The 9,350-nt window shown below is 37.2% G+C and overlaps 1 pseudogene; it reads left to right on the top strand.

Annotated features, from left to right (window-relative positions):
- The first annotated feature begins 3,818 nt into the window (after positions 1-3,818).
- On the top strand, positions 3,819-7,054 carry LOC122064277 (annotated as a pseudogene).
- The last annotated feature ends 2,296 nt before the right edge of the window (positions 7,055-9,350 follow it).

The following is a 9,350-nucleotide window of genomic DNA, read 5'->3' as shown; positions in this document are numbered from 1 at the left end:
AAAAAAAAAAAAAAAAAAAAAAAAAAAAAAAAAATTGTGATCATAATTAGTAAGTTCGTGAAAGATAGTAAAATGTATATGTACAACAATTAAACAAACTAGATAATAATAATATATTTTTTTAAATATGACCTAATAAAACGCAAATGGCAATGATACGATACATGTTCAATATGAACATTCTGTGAGCAGAAGTACAATCATATATATTTACTATGTGATAGACATGTAAAACACCTAAAGAAAAAAGAAAAAAAAATAATAGCATGAATCATTGTCCTAGCCTATATTTTTTAGCAACCACATAAATTTGTTTTTTTCTTTTTGGTAACGAAATTCATTCAGATAGAATGTATGATAAACACAAGTTAAGATTTGGAAACAAATTATCCAAAATCAAGGAATGAAAATTAATCACACTGTCTCACATACCATTGAAAAAAAAAATAAAAAAATATCAGGCCGGTTGGGTAAAGAACATCCCGCTCTCAAGTAGAAACCGATCCTGGACCGAGTTTTAAAATCTTGGTTAAGAGTGGTTTGTTCCAAGTTTTAAAATGAGCAAGAGATTGATCGATGAACAAGTGTCTTTAACAATAGAAAATTAAATTTAAAAATGAAACTTATGTAATTATTGTGGTGGTAAAATAATGGTGTGTTTGTAGGATATATTTGAGGCAAAACTGTGCATTTAGTGGAATAAGCTTGTCAACTTGAGTACTTCGACTATTGCATCAATGTTGAGAAGGTCCATCTATAAAGACTCTCCCAAAAATTAAAAGCTTCGTTTGGAGAGTTTATGCGCAAGGGATAGCATCAGGAGAGGGTTTCCATTCTTGGAAAGTACCAATCGATATATATATATATATATTTTTACTAACGACGGGTATCCAGGCCTTCGGCTTGACTAGCCCCATGGGCTTATACTGACCCCACAACCGCATGGACCGGGTCATACCAATTGATCCTTCATGTTGTAGGTGTGGCACAGAAAAGGAGTCAATAGATTATATTTTGCTTAGTTGCTATTTTGCATGCTTGGTCTGGTTTGGCAATAGCCTTTCATACACGCCTCCATCAGACCATATCCCATTGCTCCATGAATGGTTAGGAAGTTGGGACACTCTATTCCGATCAGATAAAAAGCTTGCTCATGAGTCACTTTCTAGAGCATCTTTCCTTTGCTGGTATCTATGGCATGCAAGGAATGATTTGGTTTTCAATGCCAAGATATGAACTCCACAAGAAGTGATAACGGTGGCGGAGAAGGCGTATGTTGAATTCACCACAGCTATTACAAGGGATCATCAACAAAATGTAGCAGCGAGTGGGTCTATTCATGCACCATTTATGAAATGGTCACCCCTGCTCCAAGTTACATCAAAGTTAATTGTGGCGCGGCGCTTCCCCAAGGGACTTCGGAAGGTGGTTTGGGCTTTATTTTCAAAGGTCAATTTTGAGGGCTGATTAAGGCCATCTCAGTTCCTCAATTTCTAAGTTCAGTAATTTAAGGAGAGGCGCTGGCCATTAGATCTGCTTTACCTCATGCTTTGGCTTTAGGATCTCCACATCTTCAAGTGAAATCAAATAGCAAGGAGATTGTTAATTTACTTCCAGACTGTAATCAAATACCTCTTCTGAAGGCAAAGACAACGGTCACTAACATTAGGCATCAATATGCTTTATTTGCTTCCATTTCCTTTGCTTGTATTCCAAGGGTCTGAATAATGTTGCAGATGCCCTGGCACAGAAGGTCATGTCTATCATGTGTTTGATAGATTGACTATATTCCATTCCTTGGCTTCTCAGACTTTGTGAGTCTGAAGCTAATGGATGTACACATGTTTATCACCATCAGTAAATTTGTTCTTTACCACACAAAAAGAAAAAATGTTGGGAAGGCCCATTTAGAGCTCATTTAATTCTTGTTTAGGGATAAACATGCTAGTAGCCCGATTAAGGCTCATTAAGCCCGCTTATAGCTCAAGACTGACTAGCCCAATTATAAATCATACTATGTCTGCCCTAGCAAAGCCCGTTTAGCTAAATGGGCATTCATAGTCCAGCCCTAGAATTTGGCCAAGCCCGACTAGGTCCGATCGAGATCGACCCATCCCGACCGATTGACACCCCTATTTTCAGCCCCTCCATGTGTCTGGGTTTAAAGGTCACATTGCTTTTTAGGCTTCTTTTTTTCATTTATAAATTTGTGAGAGAGAACACAACCTGGTTGCGTGGCCCCTTCGCTAGTGCGGGACGAATGAGAGCTTGTATCATATCCAACAGGAGAGGGCAGGTTGATCATTTCGCCACCCATGTGTCTGGCATAGGAGCACACAACTTGACCTCATTGGATCACTACTAAATTTGATGGTCATGTATGTTGTACAGATCGCTAATAACATTCTAATTAATTTTGTTTAAATATGTTCTTTTTGAATTAACTCATTCATCACTTCACTTCTAACGTACCCATTTGACATTGGTGTGGCTTAAAACTACATGATATTAAGAGGGTTCTTAAGAAGTTTGGAAGCAACATCATATTCTCCAATGGACTGAAAGACCCATATAGTAGTGGAGGACAATTAACTTATAATGTATCCCTAAAGGGACAGGGATCCTCTGTCATGCAACACGGCATACATGTAACATAGATTCAAGGGTTGTAGGGAGCACCTTGGGCTGCATGTCTGAGGGCTTTCAACCTTTGGATCTACACTACCCTGTAGTGCGCATTACAGACAAGTTTGATCCTCCTTAAAGTCTCTATTTATATATTATTATCAGTTTGTTTGAGAAATCTAACTCTAGTTTTGTCTTCTCATAAATAGGGCGTTGGAAAGCGGTTCATACAAAACATGATATGTCTTTGATATAGACCTAGAACTCATCCCCATAAATCAGCTTACAAACTAAAGGAACCCAAAATCATATCGACTCACATTAATTTTCTTGTGAAAGCAATGTGGGTCTGCCTCCATATGACTGATATGGAACCGTATCAATCTTCTACTATACTCACTTTTTTTTCTGATTCAAAAGCAATAATGCATGGCCACAGGTTACAATCATCTGAACCATGCACAACAGTTTAACTTTGGCAAAAAATATCAGTTGTTATCATTATTGCTCGTAGACTACCTTTTGTATGTTAAGGGTACTTACATAAATTCATCATGCAAGATCACATTGCTTGGATATATCAGGCTATCCATCATCCGAGGATCCAAAATGGTTACTCGAGCAAAGAAACAAAGAGATCAAAAAAACTGTTAGTGCAAAATATTATTTGGATCTTGCATCAAAAGTATGATAGGACCAAAATTTCTTCCCAAGGTCTAGAAGGAAGAATTATTATGTAATTAGTATAGTGAACTGTTTAATTATACATTATACGAACACTAGAATAGCTTAGTGGTGGCAGTTTCAGCTTGAAGAGCTAGTGCATAGGGGAGGAGGTTGTGGGATCGAAGTTTGTTGTACGCTTTGTGTGTGTGGGTGTAACCAACCCCTATGGTAGAAAAAATAATAAAAAAAGAGTTTTACTATAGAGATCTGTAGAAACACAACACTAAAGTGATGCAAAAGATAATGGAAAAACAGAACAAACACTGCACACAGATTTTATGAGGTTTGGCAAGGTTGCCTATGTCCCCGGTGAGATGAGATCCTGCTTCACTGTTAATGGAGAATAGGGTTACAGTGCTCGTCCTCACATCTTTCAGTATTACTTGCATTACAGAGAAGAAACCCTCGCTACAAATATATAGCAAAAATACCCTAATCCGGAAAGTATACAATTGCCCTCAAATAAAAAATTCATCCATTCTTTCAAGGTAGCGATAGCACTTACCATAGTATCAATGTTTTACTATGTGAGGCTTTTATACGATGGTGTTGGAGATTAGAATGCCATATGGGCAGTCATAACAGTTGTGGTAATCTTTGAATACACAGTGGGTAAGCATTCAAATCCCTTAAATTTTGCAGGAAAGACTAAGATTCAGAATTTTTTTTTTGCTAGAAGATCATGGCAATGGCATAAGTGGGTCTTTAGGACACTAATAATTAATTGCTTGTGTTCTGTTGATGACAATGCCGAAGGTGAAGCATCAAGTCATTTAATATTTGAGCTTAACTCTTTCGAGTTGGTAATTCGATATTAACTATCCAAAAATATATAAAAATTTTATAATATTTATTTTTGCTTTCGTCTGAGTATGCCTGGACGCTAATCCTGTATATCTGTATTCTTTAATCTATTCATTAGCTTATTCTTTTACTGATCTTTAGTACAAAAAAAAAGTCAGTTCTAATTTTTTAAATTGTTGTTGCTGTTGATTTGTTGCAGGAGCAACAACATATAAAAGCATAAACCGAGTAACTGGAACTATTCTTGCTGGAACACTAGCTGTCTCCATCCACTGCATTGCTAGTCAGTTTGGACAACCGTTTGAGCTTGTAATTATGGGAGCTTCAGTCCTCGTATCAGGTTTGTGAAATTTCATTGACCTATACAATACGGTGCAATGATCTTTATCCTCACCTATAGCTTGATCACGGTGTCTGGTTTCCGGATTGAAAGACCGTTTCAGATGGGTTACTTGAGAGTGTCTACCGTTGCCATAGGCATTATTATGTGCATGCTCATTTGTCCAGATTGGGCTGGCGAGGAGCTCCACCTCCTAATCACTCGTAATATGGAAAACCTTGCCAATTCCTTGGATGGTAAGTCTCTTAATGACATCTACCTTCATGTACAGATAATTTTTAGGACTTGAGATGTAAACTATAGTCCTATAGAATGATATCTGATTCAAATTTTCTTCTATAACATGAAATTTAGGATGTCTAGTGGACTACTTCAAGGAGAAGAAGAACAATGGCAAGGTTGAGAATGAGGATGAAGCCCCAAAAAGTCTAATAGGATACAAATGTGCGTTAAATTCAAAAGCCGCAGAAGAATCTTTTGTAAGTAAACTGAATTATATTTGTACAAATATTGTTTCTCTAATATGAGACCAGGATATAGTTTCTGTTAGCTAGTTTTACCTTTGATTTGATTATCTTTCTGCTGATGGCAATGCCGAGGGTGGAGAGATAAATCTATAGTTTTTTTTCTCATTCTTTGTGATTGTAATTCTCCATTCATTTAATATATACTTTTTCAGACATTTAGCAAAAAAAAAAAAAAAAAAAAAAAACAAAAAAAAAAAAAAAAAAAAACACACACACACACACACACAAATATTGTTTCTCTTCTTTCCTAAAAATGATTTCCTTAATGAATTTCTGTGCCTCATGAGTTTTAACTTTTTATAAGCTAATCTTGCATTATGGAAACCTGCCCATGGTTGCTTCCACTTTAGGCATCCATGGAAACAATACCTCAAAATTGGAGCATCAATGTGCAACTGTGCCTTCTGCATTGAGGTTCTTAATAGTTGCATGAATTCAGAATTTTAGGTAGATTGCAGCTTAATTGTTTTACTCAATTTAAAAATTGCGCAACTTGTTACCAAAAGGTGAAGAGAGAAGTCGTTATTTTTCTTTGATTGCCCTTTGTTTTATTCTTAAAAACTATTTATATTAAGGATTAAAAATAAAAATCAAAAAAATTTCAAGTGACATGTAAAATGTTTCATTTACCCTCAATGAAAAAAAAATAAAAAAATAAAAGAAAGAATATTATACTAAAAAGTAAAAAAAAATTTAAAAAATAAAGTTACACCTTCTTAGTTTGTGTATGGTAACGTTTATACTTCACCAAAAAAAAAAAAAAAAAAGTATGGCAACGTTTATATTTCAAATTAGTATTTTGGAGTCGAAACTCGAAATAACTTTTCTATACAAAAAATATTTTATGGTAAAACTAAAAAAAAAGGAATTTCTCACTAAAAAAAAAAAATAATAACAGAAATACATATAGAAAGCAAATAAACAGAAAAGTGATGGTGGTGGTGATAGGGTGCGGAGGAGGTGGTGGTGGTGGTGGTGGTGGTGGCGGCAATTGAAGAGGTAATGATGTGGGTGAGGAGGAAGAGGCAGCACTGGTGGTGGTGGTGGTGGCGGTGAAAGAGGTGATGTGGTGAATATGGGGGTGAAGGGAAGGTGGAAGTGGTGGTGTTGACTGTGGTGGAAGAGGTGGTGGTATTTTTAGCCATGGAGGTAGCAGTGAAAGAGGTGATGTGGTGAACATGGGGGTGAAGGGAAGGTGGAAGTGGTGGTGTTGAGTGCGGTGGAAGAGGTGGTGGTATTTTTAGCCGTGGAGATAGAGGAAGAGGAGGTGGGTGAGGAGAAGGAGGTGGTGGTTACATGTCCGGTCTATTTTTTTGCCCAATTTTATTTCTGTTTTCAACCACTTTCAATTTGTTTCTCATAACTTCAAGAAATGTGTTTCGAACCCAGTTCATCCAGAAAAGCAAAAAACATATCGAATGTCACATACATGTTCTGTTCCAAATGTGTTCTAAAAAAGCACGAAAACAACTTTTTTTTTTGGGAACATTGTCATACATATCCATGTTCACCAACCTTGGTAATAATATTTTATCATTTTCTTGGCAACCCAAACCTCAATTTATTGCCTTCCCTCACCAAGAGTTGAGTCTCTAGTCTTTACAACACTAACAATTGTTTTGGAATTGTTATTGAGCTACAGGCACCTGACTTCGTAAAGAAGCATCTCAGTGATGCCTGCATCCAATTGGCTATTTCTACCAAGACGATGAGGAGATATTCCAAAATAGTTTTGTCAATTGGAGAGATGAAAGATGCTCTACGAAAGCTCCAAAATGTTTTGAATTCTCTCCCTACCCTTCTCAGTACTCCACCTCCACCATCATCACCTGTAGCAGAAAATTTAGACCTAATTTCAACACCCACTATTGTGACTTTGGTCGAGGTTGTTCCTCTCCTTACCTTAGCTTCCATATTGATCGAAATCGTGGCACGTATTGAAGGGGTTGTCAAAGCAGTGAATGAGTTAGGAAATCGTGGCAGGTTTCATACCTCAGATCGAAAAACCCATCAAGCCCACCAACAGGCCTAGCTCAGAATACAAAGATCAACAAGCCATGAAAGTCCTGCAACAAGTTTGAGACAAGAGAAGGGGGGCTGGGGGGGGGGGGGATGATCTAAAAGACATGTCTATCCATGTAAGATACAAGTGTGTTGTAAAACATGGCCTGTGGCTAGCACCCTCATCTAATTGGTGGATGTGGTGGAAGTTAGAATTGTAATTTCATAATTTGAATTTAAAATAGAAATTGAACTCTCTGTCTAGCTGTGTAAACATAAGTTAGCATCTCCTTGTGTGTGTCTCTCTTCCCACAATAGTGGGTAAATATATTATTTCATAGAAATGAGGACAGAGACACACTGGGAGGTGCTAGTGTTTACTCCGCAGCCTGACACTGTTTTTTAACCATTGCATTGGTGGTGTCTTGGTGACTGTCTTCTTGTGGGTACACCAATTTCTTACGATCCTATAATTCGTATTGAATGGAACATGCCGCGTAAAATCCTCTTCATGTAAAACCTGCTCGATTTAGATAGGAAAAACCGTACGAATTTTATGAAACCATGTGCAATAGCTCGAATCTGTAGTCAATCCTATTTCCGATTAGGAGCAGTTGACAATTGAATCCCATTTTTTCATTATTTTTGTATCCGTAATAGCGCAAAAAGAAGGCCCGACTCTTAAGTTGTTTAGGAATAGTAGCGTTGAGTTTCTTGGTCAGAGAGAGAGAGCATAAGTGTTTTACTTTATTTATTTATTTATTTTTTAATTTTTAAAGGTAATATGTACGTGGTTTATGAGGGTGGCCAATTACCACACATTTGGGTCATTGTCACATTTGTATGTGTTTTTTCTACACGTGAGAAAATACATGTGAAGTCATCTATATCATGACCATCATATAGAAATAAACTCTAGTCATGGGTTTATATCAGCATCCATTAGGTAAGACATATATATATATATATATATATCCAATTAGTTGCATCATGTTTTTTATTTTTATTTATTTATTATTTTTTTATTACAACCAACAAAGATATTTTATTAAAATGAACGAAAGAATTACAAAGGAACTCAAATTGGCTAAAAAGACAGCTCAACACAACCACTGAAAATCAGTCCACCTATCCACCTTCGGAATGGCTATCAGCAAATGGTAAAATTGAACAAAGAAGCAACTCAGAAAAATCTAAAACAAGGCTTTCTAGAGCATCCCAAGAAATCTCAGCAATGGTGAACTATGGAGGAACCGCACAAGTATTTGAAACCCTTGTTGCTGCTGCATGTTTTGAAAGTAGATCAGCAATAGAGTTAACTTCCTCATAAAAGTGAGTTATCTTCTAATCAATTCAATCTAGATAGATCTTACTAAATAACCATCATTGACAGAAACACCAAAAAATTTATTCCATTGTATCTCTCGACCCTCAAGCTACCCTTCGAACTCAACCTTATCAATGATGATAATTAGACAACACCCCCCCCATCACTCACACCACCACCACCACCACCCCACCACCACAACCTTCATCACCCACACCGATCGTTTGCTCCTCATCAATTTGTTGTTACCGCTAAGCCCACTCCCATCCACCCTGAACCTCATACACAATAATAGTCTCCTCACACTCTCAACATCTTCATCCCATCACTGCCATTAAAACCAGAGGTGGAACCCCTAAGAAAGTTGTTGAGGCTGCTGCTCCTACCAAGAATGACCAAGGATTTCCAACTGTTAAGAATCAATCCCTATAAGCCCTTTGAATTGGCACCCTGTCAATACCTGATCAAAGATATTTTCAGATCGTCGCCTGGTGTTTTTTTTTTTTTTTTTTTTTTTCTTTTGCTAAGAGATAATTTTATTAAAAAAGAGGAATACACCAAACAAGAAAGAAAAAACAAGGACAAGGCCGAAACCACTAGAGCAGCTTGCAGACTCCACCTTCGGCATTGCCATCAACAGAGAGAGAAAGGGAGTGCCCTAGCAGAATTTGAAATGATGCCTGCCCATCGCATCATCCTCCAAATCCATCAGAACATGACTCGAAAGGATACCAAGTAATCAGAGAGACCCGACTTTGAAGCCTTCTTGGCAAGATAGTCAGCTGCTATATTAGCTTCACGAAAGCAATGAGAGATCTTCCAAGGGATAGAAGCCAAAAAAGGAAGAACAAAAATCCATTTGAAGAGCAAACCAAGGGATTTGAGTCTTCTGCACTGTAGACACCACTGCTGCCGAATCAGATTCAATCCACAACCCCCTTGCATTAGAGTTCTTTGCCAACAAAATTCCTTCCATTACAGCCTCAAATTCAGCCTCATA

Source organism: Macadamia integrifolia, unplaced genomic scaffold (genome assembly GCF_013358625.1).
Source record: "Macadamia integrifolia cultivar HAES 741 unplaced genomic scaffold, SCU_Mint_v3 scaffold1597, whole genome shotgun sequence".
NCBI classification, from domain to species: domain Eukaryota; kingdom Viridiplantae; phylum Streptophyta; class Magnoliopsida; order Proteales; family Proteaceae; genus Macadamia; species Macadamia integrifolia.
This window is presented reverse-complemented; position numbering and strand designations above follow the sequence as displayed.